We start from the raw sequence: 22,021 nt of genomic DNA, 5'->3' as shown, positions 1-22,021 counted from the left end.
TCCTAGACTTCGAGTTTGCTACCCGGGCCAACATTCCACTAGAGGACCTCGTGATGCACCCTTTTGGAATGGACTCAATGAAAATGGATGAGAAAAAGAAAATCCGGAATCCACATTTTACTTCTCACGCATGTAACCGGAGATGATCCCAGTCATTGTGGAGCCTCAGAACAGCGTGAAAGATGGGCGTTGGATCAATAAAAGGATAGATTTTTGGAATGGCGATCAGGAATTGGAATATATAGCGTGCATACGTACACATATACTATCGATAATCTAGCTTTTATTTGAAAACGATTCATAAATAGGCCGAAAAATATGAAAGTTTTTTGTGTATTCTAGAATATTCCGTTTATTATGGGATATTTTTATTTTCCTTGAAAACGAGGGCTTTTCAAGATGCTATAAAACGCAAATGAACCGATAAAAAAACAATCCGCTTCGACAATGTTGACTGGAAAATGAGTCATTGATAAGCGACGGGCAGATTAGACACATAGCCATAATTTAAAACATAGATTAAGCGATATTAACGCTAACATTGAAGTGGATAGTGGGCATTCAAGCACTAAATCGTGCGCCCCCTGCTGGGCACTGAAAGTGTTAATTTAATAGATAGTTAATAGACTATTGTAAACAATTAAGATGTTTGCAAATGATTTCATCCTTTATTATTTTTTCCCCTATCTAGGTGGGTGGTCTCCCCTTAAATAAAACACAGAAGAGGAGACAAAACACTGGCATCTGTAGACCTACTTTGAAATAAAACCCTGAACTATTCAGGTATATTTGAGTCCTTCCCTTATTTGTGGAACATTTATAAAATAAAAAGTAAATTGTTTCTGTCCGTATCAAACGTCGTCCTTGTAGTGTTGCTCTAAAAGTATATTAGTTTCTATTTTGTCATCTTTTATTTCGTGTGTGTTATGTCCGTTTTCTGGTTAGGTTTGTTTTGTAGTCAGTGTCAGCACGGCTGTGCCTATTGTTATTCTCGTATGTACTTTTGGAAGTTGCCAAAGTAAACACGTTAAATTGTGACCGTCGACTCCTGCCTCATCTCCCTGCTTATTCTTTCCTGCTGCCTTGGGTTCTACCACCACTTTATCATATCGTAACAGGGTGTAACGGTACACAAAAACCACGGTACGGTACGTACCTCGGTTTTGAAGTCAAGGTTCGATACGGTTTTCGGTACAGTGGGGGAAAGTTTGGCTTGTTCCACTCAGGGGTGATGTAGTGTGCAGTAACTAATTGTACTTGTAGGGCTGTCAACAAATAATCTATATTGAAATTAATAATCGACTTGTAAAGAAAAAAAGACAATTATAATAATTATAAAGAAAAAAAGAAAATTATAATAATTATATTAGATTGTGAAAAAAACAGCCCCCGGTGGGCGGTCGTTAGTGGTTACCATACCGTTGTATTCGTTTGGTACACTACACAGCCGTTCGGTACGGTACGGTACACACTGAAACGGTTCGGTTTGGTTCGGATACGTGTACCTTTACACCCCTACAATTGATGCATGTATCAAACGACGGGATGGGTTGCCTATGTATCAATATTTATGGTTGTCATGGTAACAGCAATACATTTCAGTAGGCTGTGACACAGCCACTTATGTATAGACCTCCTGGTTTGGCACCGCAGCAGACTGCAGAGAGAGGCTCGATCAGCCCAACGCACAATTGGATGTGGGCTTCCCACTCCCACAGGACATTTACACCAGGCGTTGCAGGAGTAAGGCTAAGAGAATAGTCAAAGACTCTAGTCACCCAAACAACTGCCTCTTTGCACTGCTGCGGTCAGGCAAGCACTACCAGAGTCTCATGGCCAGTACAGAGAGACTCAAAAGGAACTTCTATCCCCAGGCCATCAGGATGCTCAATGACTCCATGGAACATTAACCCGTCCATCTACACGCATTGGACACACATCCACATCCACACACTCACTTTAAACATTCACCTTTAACATTCACTTTAGACACTTTAAAAACGTTTTTAACACTACACCATATTTGATCTATTTATTACTAAAAGATTTGCACTACCTCATTTTTGCACTTTTGAATTTTGTACTTTAGTTTTGTATATTTTATATTGTGTATAGTGTGTCTTTATTCTTTTTACTTTTACTGTATGAAGCACAATCTCAGGGGGCTCATACAGAACCAAGCATTTCACTGTAATGTACATGTACCTTATATTTTTAATTTTTTACCTTTATTTGACCAGGTAGTCACTTGAGATCAAAGATCTCTTTTTCGAGCAAGACCTGGACAAATATGTGACAAATAAAACAAAACTTGAACCCGTGTCCAGTGGTGAAGGGGTAAAGTACCTTTGGATGTTGGGCTGGTGCCATACATTTTTATTTGAAACCGCTATTTACAAACACATCACCCAATCAATCCATTAGTAATAGACAACCTAAACACATGCCTGATAACTGAATAACATAATAATAATGATGTAGTAGTAGTAGGGCTGACTAGGAGCCGTAGTCGACTGGCCAACCTCTTAGTCGAATATATATATATATTTTTTTTTAATTATAATATTTATATTCTTTATTTTTTGTATCATTCTTTCCAAAAGAAAAGAGGCCTAGAACGCTAATGGCACGCATACCAGAGGCTAACTGCCTACGAAAACAGGCACAGAGGCACTGAAAGAGAGAATTATGGCTGCACATACACTAATGAGGTTCAGTCTGTCCACTTTGGGGGATCCCATCAGCAAGCCACCCTCCACACTGGTGTTCTGTACACATCCTCCCAGGCCCCTCTGAGCTTTTGTTCCATCTCCCTTCTCGGAGGCACGACCCATCGGCCATCTGGGCCCACCTGTACCCGGTGCTGGATATGGTAAAGAAGAAGTTCCCCCTAGTGCAAAGGCTGCACTTCTTCAGCAACGGGCTACATTTTAGGTAAGTATACACTTCAATCCATTTAAGGTTTTCGTTACATTCAACTCTCTGCCTGTCTCTGTCTCTGTCTGTCTCTGTCTACACTGTCCAGGTAGATTCATCAACGTATCTTCATGTTGCTATATCTAATTGCACCAACCTTTTGTTTAGTGCTTGAGGCAGTACCTGACCGCAGTGGCGTCCTTTCACTAAAAGGCACTGTATGGCGAGGAGGGGGTGGGGGGGTGAAGGGGGTGTTTCCCCCCCTTGGTGGATTTTTTTTGTCAAATCAGTTGTGCAATAGTCGCTTTTGGTGAGTTGTTTCTATACAATTCAGTTATATGACATTTAGGTATGACACAGGACTACACAAGCATTTTTAGTATGCAAATGTGTCAACAGACTAAAGCAGGGAACCACAATATTTTGCATACGAATTATGCAGAATGTAATATCATAACTGTCTATTACTTTTCTTGCAATTGAGCCAGTTTTCCTTAGGTACGGTTTTGAGGTGTGTGTTCAACAGAATGTAGTAACAAAAACACATTCACAAAAAGTATGGGTTACTGAATGCTGAACTGCACTATTATAATCACTAAGCCAGACCTTACCTGTGTCCCTGTATCACTTGTCTCTGCTGCCCTTTGATAAAAAAAACTTCCCTATGTCCATTTTCCTTTTTTTTTGGGCATATTTCAGTTAGTCACAGCAAAAGTCACCTAGTAAACGTGAGATAATTGACAATATCAAAACATGCTAGGGCTGTACCGAATAGTTCGAAGCTTCGTTCATAATGTTGACATTCGAATTCTAAATCAACATAAAAAAAATTGTAAAAAGAAAAAAAGATTTTTTTTTTTTTTTTTTTTACATTTTTATTTGCCAAGGTATGGCGAGTGCCATACCTTGCCATACCAAATGGACGCCCCTGCCTGACCGTCAACATACCAGCTGAGATCTCTGCGAGGCATTTTGGCCAGAAGAATTTGTTGACACCATGCAGTTGTTTTCCTCTACAGCATCGAAATTGTGTCAACAAATTCTTCTGGCCTTGTCTCGCAGAGATCTCAGCTGGTATGTTGACAGTCAGGTACTGCGCCTGCTTGAAGAGCCTCAAGCACTAAACAAAAGGCATATCCAGCACCGCTCTCTCGCTGCAGTTGAGTTTGTAAGGGCTGCTACCACATAGTAGTGCTTGGTGGTATCCGCGGTAATATCCTTGGGAGCGAATTGGGCTTCGGCTTGCGCAAACCAAGCGTTGGCACTCTGTTCCCAAAACTCGGATAGCTCGAGTGAAACTGTGTTCAGCGTTCTGCGTCGGCAATCGGGAGCTGCTGGTGGTTGTGGCTGCCTTGGAGGAGTGGCGTCATTGGCTAGAGGGGGCCGAGGAGCCATTTACCATTTGGACGGACCACAAGAACCTGACGTACATCCGTGCTTCCAAGCGCCTCAATGGCCGGCAGGCAAGATGGGCCAGCTTCCTCAGTCGGTTCGACTTCTCGCTGACGTTTCGCCCTGGTTCCCGCAACACGAAGGCCGACTCCCTGTCCCGGTTACACTCCAAGGGGGCTCCAACCACTGAGGACCCGACTCCCATCCTCCCAGAGGCCAGGGTGGTAGGAGTAGTCACCTTGGGCATCGAGGGGGTGGTAAGGCGTGCCCTACGCTTCCATCGCGCTCCAGGCAATGTACCGGTTCATCGTCTCTTCGTCCCCGACTCAGTCCGGTCCCAGGTCCTCCAGCCGGTTCGCCTGCCACCCAGGCGTTCATCGCACGTTCTCCTTCCTGGCTCGTCGATTCTGGTGGCCCACCATGAGGAATGACGTTTAGGAGTTCGTACTGGCCTGCGCAGTCTGCGCCGGCAGCAAGGCCTCCCACCAGGCACCCTCCGGGCTATTGCAGCCGCTTCCCATTCCGAGCCGCCCTTGGTCCCATGTGGCGTTGGACTTCATCACGGGTCTTCCTTCTTCCCAGGGGAACACGTGCCTACTGACCGTGGTGGATCGGTTCAGCAAGGGGGTTCACCTCGTGGCCCTTCCCAAGCTTCCCTCGGCGGCCGAGACGGCGGACCTCCTGACACGCCACGTGTTTCGCCTCCATGGGTTTCCCCAGGACGTCGTCTCGGACCGGGGGCCCCAGTTCACTTCCCAGGTATGGCGGGCCTTTTGCAAGGGATTGGGGGCAACGGTCAGTCTTTCCTCTGGTTATCATCCCCAGACTAACGGACAAACGGAGAGGATGAACCAGAGTGTGGAGTCTGCTCTTCGGTGTGTGGCTGCCGAGAAACCCGCTTCTTGGAGCCGTTTCCTTCCCTGGGTCGAGTACTCCATCAACTCCATGGTCAGTTCCGCCACCGGCCTCTCACCCTTTGAGGTATCCCTGGGCTACCAACCCCCTCTTTTCCCTGCACAGGAGTCGGAGGTGGCAGTTCCCTCCGTACAGGACCACCTCAACCGGTGCCGTCGGGTCTGGGAGATCACCAGGACTGCGCTGCTCCGGTCATCGGAGCGCACCAGTCGTGGGGCTGACCAGCGCCGGGTCCCTGCGCCGACGTACCACCCTGGGCAGAGGGTGTGGCTTTCCGCAAGGGACGTTCCGCTTCGGTCCTCGGCCAAGAAGCTTAACCCCCGGTTTGTCTGTCCTTTTGAGGTTCTGAAGGTACTCAGTCCGGCGGCGGTGAGTCTTAAGCTTCCTGCGTCCATGCACATTCACCCCGTTTTCCATGTGTCCCGGGTTAAGCCTGTCTCTCTCAGTCCCCTGATGCCTCCTGCTCCGGAACCACCTCCTCCCGTGATGGTGGACGGTCACCCCCAGTGGCAGGTCCGCCGGTTGATGGGCGTTCGACGGCGGGGTCGGGGGTTCCAGTACCTGGTGGACTGGGAGGGGTACGGCCCGGAGGAACGGAGCTGGGTCTCCCGCCAGCTCATCGTGGATCCCGGCCTAATCACCGACTTCCATCGTGCCCATCCGGGCGAGCCGGGTCGGGCTGGTCGCCGGGTGGCTCCCGTGGAGGGGGGGGTACTGTGAGGTTTGGTTGGTTCCCCGCCACACGCTCTCCTGAGGTATGGTGTTGATTGGTGCATTCCCCGCCACACGCTTTTTGAACGATTGCCACTTTCATCACGCAGCTGTCATAGTTTGTGATTAGCGCCCCAGAGGGCTTTATATACCAGGACCTTCCTTCTATCGTTATCGGGTCGTTCTGGAATACAACTGCATTTGCCTGCTTTTCCCCGTTGCTGTTCCTGGTCTACTTTCTCTCCAGGACCTTTCTGTGGAGAACCGCTGTGGAGAACCTTGTTCCCCGTTTGGAGCTGCGCCTCGTTTTGCCCGCTTTACGCGTTGCGCTTGGGTGAGTGGAACCAAACCCGTCTGGATTATTCTGATTGTGTGTCCTAGAAGAGACACTGAAGACTTCGTTTTGTTGCACTAACTCGGCTAAATTGTGTGTTGTGGGGAACACTGAGGACTGTCACTGTCAATTGGTTCTGGACCCAGCTAGGGAGGAGGAAACCACACTGCCTCTGTGTTTCGTTGGACTGTTTCTGATATCTCTCTCTCTCTCTCCGTTTTCCACCTTGAGTGAAAGCTGGGAGTATCTGCAGAGCCGCTACAACGTCACATGCCAATTCCCCACCACTATCTGCTGGGAGTATCTGCAGAGCCGCTACAACGTCACATGCCAATTCCCCACCACTATCACCAAGAGGATTCTGCAGAGCGGCAGATGACTCTGCCGAAGGCAGTCTCCCCGTTTGTTTGATTATTGTACTTTATCCTTCTTTTGACTCTGTAAATAAATACGCCCTAGCATTTGGCTAACTCTGAACTTCCTGTCTGTGCCGTTGCGTTTGAGGTCGGTTACAAACCATAACAGTTAGTGGTACTGAGCTCTGAGCTACACTAGACTACAGCATAGCTGCCAACATTGGGATTGTAAAATAAGGGAGATTTCCCAGCGAGGGAGGGTGGGGGGGCGAAGGGGGTGTTTCCCCCCTTGGTGGATTTTTTTTGTCAAATCAGTTGTCTATAGTTTGATTGATTGATTGATTGATTGAAAATTGTATTAACAGATTGCAGAATGGGTACAATACAGTACAGCTCAATACACACAATTGTTAAGGGGATGCAGACCAGAGAAAGACTTTCGTCTTGTTTACATCAGGGTCCCCCATTTTCAATTCATCATAACATACATGACATACATGACATACAGATAGATAATACTGCTACATACAAATACAGTACTGTCACTTTTGGTGAGTTGTTTCTATACAATTGAATTCACTTATATGATATTTAGGTATGACACAGGACTACAAAAGCATTTAGTATAGAAATGTCTCAACAGACTAAAGCAGGGAACCACAATATTTTGCATACAAATTATGCTGAGCAGAATGTAATATCATAACTGTCTATTATTTTTCTTGCAATTGAGCAAATTTTCATTAGGTACGGTTCTGAGGTGTGTGTTCAACAGAATGCAGTATCAAAAACACATTCACAAAAAGTATGAAAATACGGGAAAATATTGAAACGGGAGGATGGCGGGAAAGAAGTGTCAAATACGGGAGAATCCTGGGAAAAACGGGAGGGTTGACAGGTATGGACTAGAGTCCAAGCATCTACAACGTCTTTCTTTGTTTTTGTCAAAACAACAGCCTGTTTATTGTGACTTTTCGGGATGACCAAATCCGACCTGTTCACCAAGATTTCCCTTCACTCCCAAAACACGCCTCTCATTGTCCACCTGTCACCCTGGCTACTGGCCGCTGCTATAGACGCACAAACACGAACAAACACCTGACCTACACATGGAAACAAGCACACATACTGTACATACAGACAGCAGAGTTCATACCTGAGTCTAGCAATCTGCCATCACCTGTCATACTGCCTCCCTATACTAGAATAGAACACGGTACTAGAGCTCTCATACACACACACACACGCATGCATGCACGCACACACACACACACACACACACACACATGTGCATGCACTCTCTCTCATTCAAATACACACGCACACACTCAGAGAGAAAGCGACAGCGAGAGATAGAGAGATAGAGAGAGATAGAGAAACAGAAAGAGAGAGACAGAGATAGAGAGAAGCATAGACAGTGAGAGAGACAGACAGAGAGAGATAGGGAGATAGAAAGAGATAGAGAAATAGAGATAGTTATAGAGATGGAAAGAGACAGAGAGAGACAGAGATAGAGACAGAGATAGAGAGAGACATATATAGACACGTTTATCCTCCCTTTCACAACAACACCATGCTTCTATGTGTATATATAATATATATATATATATATATTAGTGCTGTCAAACGATTAAAATATTTAACTCGATTAATCGCATGATTGTCCATAGTTAACTCGCGATTAATCGCAAATTAATCGCATTTTTATTTTTAATAATTTTTTTACCTTAAACAGATCTTTTTCAAGTTCCAAGTTTTAATACTCTTATCAACATGCGAGTCAACAAATGCTTGCTTTGTGCAGCCATTTAACACAAAAGGATGACCCTCATGCATTGCAAATTTGCATCAAATTCAAAACAGAGTGATGCACAAAATAACTTAAAAGAAAATAATAATTTAAAACAATGAATAAAGTGTGCATGAAATAATAGGGTAAAGAAAACGTTAGGAACTTGTTACATTCACACACACAAGGGCTGATTAATCACACACCCCCCTCTCTCCTTCACACACACACTCTCCCAGCTCTTTTTCTCTTTTGCCCCTTCCTCATCTCTCTCACCCCCCTCTCTCTATATATCTCACACACACACACACACACACACACACACACACACACACACACACACACACACACACACACACACACACACTTCAGAAACAAACATAGTATCAATGAGAGCATCAATAATACACCTGAGTGAAGTCTAGTAAAAAAAAATTTTTTTTTTTTTTTTTTAGTTAATCTTGAGTTAAAAAAATTAGTGGCATTAATAGAATCGGGAGTTAACGCGATATTAACGCGATATATTTGACAGCCTTAATATATATATATATTAGGGATGTCCGATATTATCGGCCTACCGATATTATCGGCCGATATTGGCATTAAAATGTGATATCGGAAATTATCTGTATCGTTTTTTTTTTTTTTTTTACATTTATTTAACCTTTATTTAACCAGGCAAGCAAGTAAGAACAAATTCAGATTTTATTTATTGTCAAAAGTATGCATAATGTTGTGTTAATTCCACGACAAGAGATATGTAATGTTAATTACCTGAAATGATTCCATTTTTGGGGGGGGGAACCCTGCATATATTGGTATCGGTTGTTATCGGTATCGGAAATTAAGAGTTGGACAATATCGGTTATCGGATGTCGGTAAAAAAGCCAACATCGAACATCCCTAATATATAATTTATATATTAGAGCTGGGCCGTTAACGGCGTTAACGTGCTGCGTTAACGCGATACTAGTATCGCGCGATAATATAATTAACGCATTAATCTAAAAAAAGGGTAGGTTCGCTGAGCACAGATGCTCTTTTTCAGGAACGCCCTGCTTCACATTCACACAGTTCCATTCACACCTGGGAGCTGCCCAGTACAACCACAGTTGACACCATTGGCCACTGAGCAACTCCACTGGAGCAGTTGATTTGCATTGGCTGATCAACTGCTGACTGGCTGATCAGCTGCTTCTTTCTGTTTTGCTCCTGAGAGTGTGCTAGATACTGTACTGGTAATATTATTTATTTGTGTTAACTTCTGAATAAAACAACTTATTAAACACAAGTACATCTTATTGAACATTATTTTGATATTTCATTACCAATTATCATAGCAAAACAGCTTTTTCAAACAGTCTGTAATGCATTTTGGAAACGGGAGATGGGCTCATGGTGTAATGGGCCACCTGGCCTGAGAAACATAAGGAGGAAAGAAAAAGTAAGGACTTACTTCTGGTCATTATTTGGGTAGAACACACATATTTTGAATGCCTTCGGCAGGTTTTTTTTTCTTTTTTGAGCCATTTTAATCTAAGATTAATCCAGGATTGCAGATAGATTAATCTAGATTAAAAAAATGTATCTATGCCCACCTCTAATATATATATATATATATATATATATATATATATATATATATATATATATATATATATATATATATATATATATATATATATATTTGTTTGTTTTTGAACCGTGACGAGTCTGAACACCACCAGGCTCGTCACAATATATTGTGACGAGCCTGGTGGTGTTTAGACTCATCACGGTTAAAAAACAAACAAATTCAACTGTCCACACAAGTGCAATATCAATCAATACGAATATTTATTGATTAAGGCAGAATATAGTCCGATGGGCAAATAGAATGGTCGTAATACAGTCCAATGTCCAAAACACAAAAACAGGCTCTCGTACAAAAAAAGGATTGTTCAATACTCAGAGTAGTCTTCCGGTCCAGGGTCAGTACACAAGGGGGTTTCTCAGCCAGTCTAGGGTCCAGTACACAATGAACACCTTCTCGCCTTCACCTCTCCTCTCACTACCTCTCACCTCTCTCTACCAACAATCTCTTTCTCTACATACTCAGCTCCAACCTCACCTCCGCTCGACAGTCGACAATACTCTATCTGTCCTAGTGTTTTATGGTATGTGTGTCTGGTGTGTGTGCGTGTGGGATGTGGGTGATCTAATGGTGCACAGGTGTGTTCTATCAGTCCTAATCAGCTACCTAATTGCTTCTACAGTATCGCCCATCTTTCACATAGCCATGGGATGGGGGGTGATATCTGCCACAATATATATATATATATATATAGAGAGAGAGAGAGAGAGAGAGAGAGAGAGAGAGAGAGAGAGAGAGAGAGAGAGAGAGAGAGAGAGAGAGAGAGAGAGAGAGAGAGAGGGGGGTGGGTGTTGTTGTGAAGGGAAGATGAATGTGTCTCTCTTTCCAAATGCTTCATTCTTTCCGTGATCTCGTCCTTCCAAGAAATCTGTATCCAGCAGCCTGCGATTCCTCCTCCCAGCTTTAAAGAATTGAATATATGAGTATTTGTGTGTGTGTGTGTGTGTGTGTGTGTGTGTGTGTGTGTGTGTGTGTGTGTGTGTGTGTGTGTGTGTGTGTGTGTGTGTGTTGTGTGTGGTGTGTGTGTGTGTGTGTGTGTGTGTGTGGTGTGTGTGTGTGTGTGTGTGTGTTTGTGTGTGTGTCTGATGGAGGGGGGGACACAGGAATAATCTCATTGTCTCAAAGGAATAAAATTGTTTTGATAATTGTCTGTGTGCAAGTGTGTCTGTATGTCTGTATGTGTGTGTCTGTGTGTGTGAGTGTGTGTGTGTGTGTGTGTGTGTGTGTGTGTGTGTGTGTGTGTGTGTGTGTGTGTGTGTGTGTGTGTGTGTGTGTGTGTGTGTGTGGTGTGTGTGTGTGTGGTGTGTGTGTGGTGTGAGAGAGAGAGAGAGAGAGAGAGAGAGAGAGAGAGAGAGAGAGAGAGAGAGAGAGAGAGAGAGAGAGAGACTGAGACTAAGACTGAGACTGAGAGTAAGGTCAAAGACAGGGTAATTGTACATATATGCTGTAGACTGGATTAAGCAGCATGTGTGAGAGACACTGACAAACAGAGGGAAATAGGCAGAGAGAAGGAGAGAGAGATGGTGAGGACAGAGAGAAGGAGAGAGAGGGGAGGACAGAGAGAAGGGGAGAGAGAGGATGAGAGGGGGGGGGGGGCAGAGAGAGTCACATAAACAGTGATACACCGTTGCAGTGTCTGAAAGCCCTGCATTACGGCCTTTTCCGTATGAAGGTTCAGTATTCGTAACCTTTTGATGGTTGAATAGGCATTTTCTGAACCCTTCAGTAATGTTTAAATCTCTGGATGATTACGGGACAAAAACAAAACTTCCCTGCTGCACAGCAGGCGCCGATTTCTGACCTACTGGGTGAACTTACTTAACAGTATATTCTAAAAGCATAGAGATAGGGTAGTATGGTTAGTAGCATCAGGCAGACAGGCAGACAGGTGTGAGTGTGAGTTAGACAGACAGACAGACAGACAGACAGACAGACAGACAGACAGACAGACAGACAGACAGACAGACAGACAGACAGACAGACAGACAGACAGACAGACAGACAGACAGACAGACAGACAGACAGACAGACAGACAGACAGACAGACAGACAGACAGACAGACAGGTGTCTCACCCCGTGTCATCCTGCTGGAAGCCCTCCAGCTCGTCTCTCTGCTCGGACAGGGACGACTCCAGATCCAGATAGGTGCCATTGTGAGACAGCTGCAAAGCACAGTCATCAAGCTAGAGAGAGAGAGAGAGAGAGAGAGAGAGAGAGAGAGAGAGAGAGAGAGAGAGAGAGAGAGAGAGAGAGAGAGAGAGAGAGAGAGAGAGAGAGAGGGGGGGGGAGAGGGGGGGGGGCAGAGAGAAAGAAATCATTACAACAATACAACAATGTGCAAACACAGCAGCAAAATTTGTACCAAGACGACCACCATATAGCCTGTCAGTCACACATATATTCCTGCACTATCTGTACTGTACTGATCTCTGTTTGATTGTTTTGCTTTGCTTTGTTTGTTTTAACACTGGCTTTTGGCAATGTAAATGTATGTTTCCCATGTCAATAATGGAATTATTCAATAGAATTTAATTTAATTGAGAGAGAGAGATGATGATGATGATGATGGCGCGGTCAAGGCTAGTCGCCATCTGGTCAACTCTGCGACGATTGTGCATACTTTTTGTTATTGTGTTTATTTTTTGTACTTTTTTTATAGAAACTACGCTGGCATGGACGAAATATGATCGCCAGTCACTGATCCGCTTCGATCGAGACGTGAGAGATTGCAACATTATGTGTTTCACGCAGACATGGCTGAAGGCAACAACTCCAGATCACATCATCTCTCCGTCGGATTCCTTCTCTGTCTTCCGAGCGGACCGTACAAAAAAATCCGGTAAGAGCATTGGAGGGGGACTCTGTCTACTGACCAACAACAACTGGGTCAATCCGAAGGAAGTAAAGATACTTTCCGGTTCATGCTCGCCGGACCTGGAACATCTGTCCATACAATGTCGCCCGTTTTACCTCCCCAGAGAATTCACCGCCATTATCATGGATCTACAGGGACATCTAAACAAGCAACAGATCAAGCACCCAGACGCAACAATGATCATAGCCGGCGGCTTCAACCAGGCGAATCTGAAGAAGGTGATGCCAAACTTCTTTCAGCACATCGCTTGCACCACCAGGGGAGGAAATACGCTTGATCATTGATACACCCCGTTTAGAACCGGGGCTATACCAGCCCCTCCATTAACTGGTTCAACAAGCACATCGGATCACGACGCCATCTTGCTTATCCCCGCCTATCGGCAGAGATCACGTGACGCTGTCATGTCACGTGAGGTAAAGAAGTGGTTCGACCAATCAGAGGCCCGCACTCGATGACGTCGACTGGGGAATGCTTCAGGCGAGCTCCAGTGACTTCAGTGAGTTTGCTGATGTTGTTGTCAGTTTACTAACATCACTAGCCAATAGCATTGTACCCACGAAAATGGTTCGGATCTTCCCGAACCAGAAACCGTGGGTTGACAATACTATCCGAGTGGCTGGCAAGATGGAGGCACAAATGGCCCAGAACGACACAAGAGGTTTATGGCGAGGACTACGGACGATAACGTTAGGTTATGACTATAACCAAGTTCTGTTAACACTAGTGGACGCTCAGCGTCTCATTGCATATATCTCGCTTCAGCATATATATACTGAATACATTTCAAAATGTACCTTTAAATGCCAGCATTCGTCTGGCCACACCCCCATCCGCTTACCTACATAAGCAGGGGTGGTGCCACACACTCATCTCCTTCCCAACAAATTTCACCACAATGAAAAATCAAGGGCCGCAGCGGCGTCTTGACGCTGAGCGTCCACTAGTGTTAACAGAACTTGGTTATAGTCATAACCTAACGTTCTGTATCACACTAGCTCCCGCTCAGCGTCTCATTGCATAATAGGAGCTGAGCGGGAGCTAGAAGCTCGACAAATGTACCTATTGGGGGCTTCACGGAAGGGCGACGGACCCGACCGTGCGAAGAGGCACTCAAGCAACTCAACGCACAGGGTGAGCAGACAGTGGCTTGACCCCACGACTACACACACACGCACAACCCGCATGCCACCCGGGAACGAACGGAGGGAACAACCTCGTTACTGCCCCCAGAATCACGGGGTCAAGGGCAAACCCAACCCCGTGGCAAGGCCGTAGCAGCGGAGCGCGAAGGAAGACCCAGACCCACCAAAGGGACTGGACCCCCTGGAACGGGGGCCCGGAGAAGTCCATGATGCCAGCATCAAGACCCCACCAGGTGGGCACTTAGTGACCCCGCCCCCCACATCGCCAGCGTATTCGGACAAAGGCCCCTCAGCCGAGCAGGCCCCAATAGTACACCGCCTGGCACACTGACCCTGCAGAACAGGCAGTCAGCATGGCCGTAAGCACACAAAAAAGGTTAACCAACGGAAGCAGGCAGCGCACCGGGGAAAAAGGAAGGGGCGTAAGCTGGCGTTGTTGCATGACCAAGCCTCCATTTAAAAAAAAAACCCACCCAGAGGGGTTGAGGCAGAGAAGGCTGACACGATTGGCAGACGTCATGAACGTGCAGGGGCACCCTCAACCGGTGAACCCGGGAGTTGACACTGCTCCAACACACCAGGGAATCAACCACCTTGGTGTTACCCAATGCGGTGGTTGTTCCTATAACCCCTCAAGAAAAAAACTCCAAAACACACCTGCGGGTATACACCGGCTATACCGCAGTACAAGTGTTTCAGTTTTCAAAAAAGGGTTAACCCAGGCCTACGGGTCGACGAAACATGACTTCGGACCGGGCCCGGCGATACGGGAAGCACAGGGTCACCAGAGGAGGTCAAAGACCACCCCAACAGGCCCCTCTTCGCCATGCGTGAGAGAGGAGCGAAAAAGAATGGAGAACCAGCCCCAAGCACACCGTACTTGGTATTCCCAGGCGGTCTCCCAACCAAGTACTAACCAGGACCAACCTGTGTAGCGGCCGAGATCTGACGAGATCGAGCGTGTACAGGTTGGCATGGCCGTAAGCCATTACGACAGTGCTGAGTAAAAAATTTACCCAACCAGGGTCTCCATAGCGCTTAACCCTGTGACACCCGGACCAACCTGGCATTTTTCCCCCTGAAAAAAGCCCAAGTCCCTCAGGGTACCAGAACAGCAGATCTGCATCCCCGGCGGACAACGGGTTCAACTGATCCGGACCAGCGTGACCAGAACCAGTCCCGTGCCCTAACCACGCCTACTCCAGGAGAAGGGGCAGATATGCGTGTTGATCTTAAACATGAAAAGAAGGCGCCACCTAGACGTTCGGGCGAACCGCGCCCGGTGGCCCACCCCCAGGGCGTGAGACCCCTCTACATATGTTCAGATCCATTCCGTCATTATCCCCCAGATATGAACGAGAATCAGTCGATAACCAAACCAGGTCGTCGGATTTGGTCGTCGGAAGAGGAAAAACCTCCATCCCAGTTGCTTTATAAAAACGCAGTTTTAACCTCAAGCAACCAAGGCGTGCCAGTCAGTCGCCTGTTTACAGAACACCCCGAGCTAGCACTATACGTGCGTCGGGACACACCCACATCAATGAACAGGCTATTTAGACCTGTCATTGAATCCCCAAGGCGCCCAGGGGAACGACAAGAGGGGTGTGATACTTCCTAACTCCAACTCTTTTTAATAGAGAAGAAGGAAGCACCAACAGTATGTATCCCAGTCTACACAGCCAGGGGTAAAAAAAAATCTAATTTTTACATCCCACCACCCTCCCATAGGAAGGAGACGGGAATCCCCAGAGAGACTTCCTACGCGAGCTGTACAGATTGAAAAGAATATATTGCACCTTGAGCCATGTAAAAAATTGGGTTTAGGGCTCTCCGGGGAAGAGGCACTGAACCCATACACACTCAATAATCGAATTGAATCGAATACATACACAATAGAGTAGGACTCCTTCTTGAGGGTCCACTCACCTTGACAATCTGAGGAGGAGGCTCTGTACTCTGAAGGAGGCTCCCTCACATGGAAGGAGAGTCCCAACTCACAGAAGGCCCGAATAGGAGCTTGGTGAGGAGGAGCCCTGACCACCCCCCGAAACAGATCCATCACATGGACCTGAACAGCACACGGAAGTCCTACCAACAGAGACGCGCACAGTGATGTACTCTATGGCGGGGGAATTTCTGCGGTGCACACGCCCAATATTCCAGGCCGTGGGACCAGGAAACTCCCTCCCCCCCCCCCCCTCACCCTGTAACGTGCCGAACCGCAACGTGACAGGAACCTTGAAGGACAGGTGGGTTTACCCCTGACCAACAGAAAAAAGGGGGAGGAAAGGTTACCAGTTCACCCCTTTACGACCCCACACCCATGATACGATGTAATGACAAAAAGAGAGTATGACACAGTCATAGTCAGCTCCATGAAGCGTCTGACAGCTTCACACAGCGCATGAGCTAACCTGCTATCTGATTTTTACTAAGGAAAAAACACAGAATAGAGAGGGCTCTCCAAGAGCCCCGGTACCAAACTTACACATGTGCTTCTGTGGCCAGTCCAACCCAGTTGTAGGTCACATGACACACACAATCCATCATCACCCATAAAAAATGGCAAAAACACACTACAGAGGAACGCCGTTTTTCATAATGAGAGAATACATAATTCTCGATTAGTATCGGCCACAGGCCTTGCTAAGCACACACGAAAGTGACCAAACAATCTTTTCTTTTAGGAAAATAAAGTTTCTCCAGCTGTTTTAGCACAACCTCAGCAATCAAGCTAAGGGTTACATCGTATCCCTACTCCACACAGTGACACAATGTAGTGCAACAACATGTCTGAGAGGAGGATGAAGAAGTCCCCAGGGAACCGGGGGGAAACACAATCCTCCTACTTTACCCTTAATACGGCCAGTTAAAACAGGAAAACCTGTTAATATGTGAACACACTGTTCATTGTCATTACAGGCTGAGAAAAGAATCATTCTTTACTCATTTGTCACTAAGCATAGCTTTATAGGTTAGTTTAACCCCCTTAGTTGTGAGTACACGGTACATATAAACACACATGATGTTTCTCAACACAACAAACCAGATCATTTTCACATCTGTAACAACAACCCGATTTGCATGGAGAAGCTAAATACCAGTGACAAGACAATTCACACATAACTCGCGTCGTATCCTAAATGTAGTGCAGCAACACTCGTTTTGGAAAACATCGTTATTTACAAAACATTTAGAAGGGAAAGCCAGAAGAAGTGTACAAGGTCTGGTCAGGCCTTGCCTACCCGGAGCGTAGAACAAGCGAAGTGCAGTCTCAAGGCACCGTAGTAAACACAGCCGTTCTGTGTTGTCGATCTGGGCAGCGTCGCCGCTCCATCCCGTCGCTACGGTCCCCCTTGTTGACGCAGTCCTTGCCGTCCTGGCCCAGGGCAGGTTCGACGAACATCCTCTGTCAAAGATGACGTCGTAGTCAAGAGTGTTTAAAACATGTTATAATCAAAGCACGTTCAACAGAGTAGCATTAAGCTAACGGCCGCTCTAACCGTCGGGCGCTACCGCCCCTGCCCGCGAGACGCCGAGCGAACGCCGCACGCGACCAGAGGGGAGACTTCGAATCCCCCCCGCCTCTCCCCGTGAGGGAGAGGGGAGTTGGGAACCGCGGCGGCGCGCGAGGGGCCGGAGCCACCCCGCGCTGGGCCTCGGCCGATAGCAGCAAGCTAACGTTTCCTAGCCTAGCCAGGTAGGCCACCTAGTGATCACAGCAGGCTAGCGCCGCAGCTAACAGCTGACTGGCTAACAGTAGGCCACCACTAGCACGTAAGCTAAGCAGCTATCACCTGAACTTGTACACAATGATATAACACTCACTCAGACAGGCCGCCGTTCTGAAACCCTCCTCACTTTTTAAGAGAAAAGAGAAACAAGATGTTAACACAGTTTTACAACGGTGATTTTACCAACACCCGACGGAGCCAGCACAATACCAAACTGGCCTGTAGCTGACTTGAACACAGATCTTCCACTAACGAACATCTATGCCCATATTTCCTCGTGAGGGAATACTCTCATTTGGATATGAAAGATGGGGCCTACACGGTGACAGAGAAAACATCCACTCGTCCAGAAAACACAGGGATCACCAGTGTTAATGGTCGTGGCCCACTAGTTAAACTATAATGGGCTTCAGATCAAGGTCTTCTGCTGTTGCCTAAGAGGCTGAACAAAAGACCTTAATCTGGGGCCGGTGTTCGTAAACATTGTCAGCCAGCCCCCATATCACTAACAGACAAGTGGAGCCGCAAGCAAACATCACTCACCAACCTGGAACTCACCGCTTCTCACAACAGCGGCGCGTCCTACAGTTCCGCTGTGTCCTGAAAGGTTTTACCGCAACCAGCACAGCAAGGAACTGCAGTTGAGAGGCATGCAGCGGCGTGCTCCCAATACGAAAACCGGTGGAGGATTTTAGAATGATCACCATCTTCCAGACACTCCAGTGACGAAGACAATATCGCCGTATTTTCTCGAAAATAGTGAGAGAGAAAATAAAGATATGATGTCAACGTATCTCTTGTTCTTCCTTTCCTCGTAAACATTGTCAGCCAATATTTTTCTCCACGTCAAGTGGGCATATGAGCAACACGTTGCTTGTGATGAAATTTGAGAAGGAGATGAGTGTGTGGCACCACCCCTGCTTATGTAGGTAAGCGGATGGGGGTGTGGCCAGATGAATGCTGGCATTTAAAGGTACATTTTGAAATTTATTCAGTATATATATGCTGAAGCGAGATATATGCAATGAGACGCTGAGCGGGAGCTAGTGTGATACAGAACTGACTACAAAGTCAGTGCCTCCTCAATTGGGAGTGGCGACACCTCTCTCGCGGACCAACTCAACTCCTTCTACACGCGGTTCGGTGAAAACAGTGGCGACACTAGCTCACCAGCTAAGGACGTCACTGACGTTAAGTCCTGTGCTAACCAGCTAGCCCCAGTGTTCACCACCATATTCAATATATCCCTGGCTAAGTCCGTGGTCCCTGCCTGCTTCAAGGTGTCCACTATAATCCCGGTATGACGATGCGGTCTCTCAGGTACTACACAACACCCTCTCTCACCTAGACAGCCAGAAGGGGGGCTATGTGAGACTGCTGTTGTTCATTGACTATAGCTCGGCGTTCAACACCATAGTCCCCACCAGACTGGTGGACAAGCTGATCGAGCTAGGTCTGAGCTCCGCTCTGAGCGCCTGGATACTGGACTTTCTGAGTGAAAGGCCTCAGGCGGTCAGGGTGGGGGGTCAGACCTCCAGCACCATCACCCTGAGTATCAGATCCCCCCAGGGCTGTGTTCTGAGCCCCCTGCTGTATTCACTCTACACACATGACTGTGTGGCCAGGTTCAGCTCCAACTCCATAGTGAAGTTTGCGGATGACACAGTGGTGGTGGGGCTGATCTCTGACAACGACGAGAAAGCCTACCGGGAGGAGGTTGATGTACTGGCACGCTGGTGTCAGGACAACAGCCTGCTCCTGAACATTGGTAAAACCAATGAGCTGATCGTGGATTTTAGGAGAACACAGCAGGGGGGACACACACCACTGTGGATAAACGGGGCTACCGTGGACAGGGTGAGCAGCTTTAAGTACCTGGGGGTCCACATCTCAGAGGACCTGACATGGACAACACACATAGACTCAGTCGTAAAAAAGGCGAAGCAGCGCCTCTACCACCTGAGACAGTTAAGGAAGTTCAGAGTATCGGGGAAGATACTCCAGTCCTTCTACTCCGGAGCTGTAGAGAGCATCTTGACTGGAAACATCACTGCCTGGTATGAAAACAGCAAGGCACAGGACAAGAAGGCCATACAGAGAGTGGTGCGCTCAGCTGAGCATACTACGGGTATTGCACTACCACCCCTGCAGGTCTTATATAACAAGAGGTGCAAATCCAGAGCCTGCAGAATAATGAAAGACCCTCACCACCCCAACAACAGCCTGTTCAAGCTGCTGCGGTCAGGCAAACGCCTGCGCACACCAGGAACTAGGACAGAGAGACTTCGGCTCAGCTTCTTCCCCCAGGCCATCAGAGTCTTGAACACTGAACTCTCCACACACACACACTGAACTCTCCACACACAAGCACACATGAGCACACACAACACACATACTGTATACGCTCACACACTAACAGACACTTTAGCATGAACACACACACGCTGCACACGTACACACTCAACGGTCACTTTACACAATGAAAAGGTGACTAAAAAAATTAAATAAAGAACGGGAGTTCTTAAAGCTAGCATATAATGGTAGTGTCTGGTTAGGAGCGAATGATAATGGATGGATTATCCAATGGGGGGTCCGGGAGGGGGGGGTACGAGCTAGAGCATATGTGTGTAGGGTATTAGATAGCAGGTATTAGGGGTATATCCTGTATAAGACATTTAACTAAATGGTGATTTCATTGGATGTGCTCTGACAATTAATGCTTGTATATCTTATCTTGTGTTGTCATGTTTGTTTATGTGTTTGTTTAAAAAATAATACAAAAGAAAATAAATGGATCAAGTGCAGAGAGACATTTCATCTGCGACTCATGTATGCATGTGTGTGTGTGTGTTTCTGTGTGTCGCCCATGTTGCGTGTTTGTGTTATTCTGCATGACAATTAAAGACTTCTTAATGTTACATGACAGCAAGTGGACTGAGCAATAACCCGTGCATTAGCTAAAGTTAAACGCTGGTTCAATCAGATGAAAATGTGGATTTATTTTGTTATTACCAAGCCACCTTCTTGGCAAGGATACCATTAACATGATGCATCACAGACAGCCCCAGGGAAAAGGCTAGAAGAAGGCTCATGTTATCAAGTAAGACAACAGTTTTCTTTATAACAACTTGTTATAGTATAGCATCCCCCACACACACACTGCTCTAAATCCAAAGCGTTTGGGCACTTGAGTCTTTTTCCAGAATGATAACAACGACACGCACGCACGCACATGCGCGCGCACACGCACACACACACGCACACACACACGCACACACACACACACACACACACACACACACACTGGGACGAGCAACACGTGGCACTGGGAACCGTTACAGCAAGTGACACGCGGCTCGCTTCCAGCATTTGGTGTGATGCATATAAACTACCCCCACAGGAATGACATCTCTCCCTCTCTCCCTCTTTCTCTCTCTCTCTCCTGCTCTCATTCTCTCTCTCCCTGCTTCTCCCTCTCTCTCTCTGCTTCTCCTCTCTCTCTCTCCTCTCTCTCTCTCTCTCTCCCCCTCTCTCCTTCTCTCTCTCCTTCTCTCTCTCTCTGCTTCTCCCTCTCTCTCTCTCCCCTCTTTCTCTCCCCCTTCTCTCATTCTCTCCGCCCTCTCTTGTTCTCTACCTGCTTCTCCTTCTCTCTCTCTCTCTCTGCTTCTCCCTCATTCTCTCCCCTCTCTCTTTCTCTCTCTCCCCCCTCTCTCGTACTCTCTCTCTGCTTCTCCCTCTCTCTCTCTCCTCTCTTTCTCCCCCTCTCTTGTTCTCTACCTGCTTCTCTCTCTCTCTCTCTCTCTCTCTCTCTTCTCTCTCTCTCTCTCTCTCTCTCTCTCAGAACTTGAATGTGCCAATACACTTCCTGCAAAGAAATGTCAACAAGCCGCCATCTTTAAATGCCTATTTAGCCAATGCAGCACTTATTTTTCAGCAAAGTGTAATAAAAGTGCAATAAACAAAACGGATACATTCACTGTGTGTTCTGCCTCTCATTTGTTGATGAAACAAAACTAACATCAACACAAGTGACCACCAAGAGCGGATAGTTTAGTCTAAAAAAAAGATTGCCGTTGTTAGCTACATGCTAACGTGAATGGAATATGCCAGTATAACAGTATAGCATTGTGGCTAGCAGCTAACGTTAGCTCACGTTAGCCAGCCAGCACCAAACTGATGATATCGGGACCTATCAGTAGCTAGATAACATTAGAGACAAC

This window comes from Notolepis coatsorum (genome assembly GCF_963971535.1).
Source record: "Notolepis coatsorum genome assembly, chromosome: 4".
NCBI classification, from domain to species: domain Eukaryota; kingdom Metazoa; phylum Chordata; class Actinopteri; order Aulopiformes; family Paralepididae; genus Notolepis; species Notolepis coatsorum.
The sequence above is the reverse complement of the archived record's forward strand: the minus strand, read 5'-3'. Positions refer to the sequence as shown.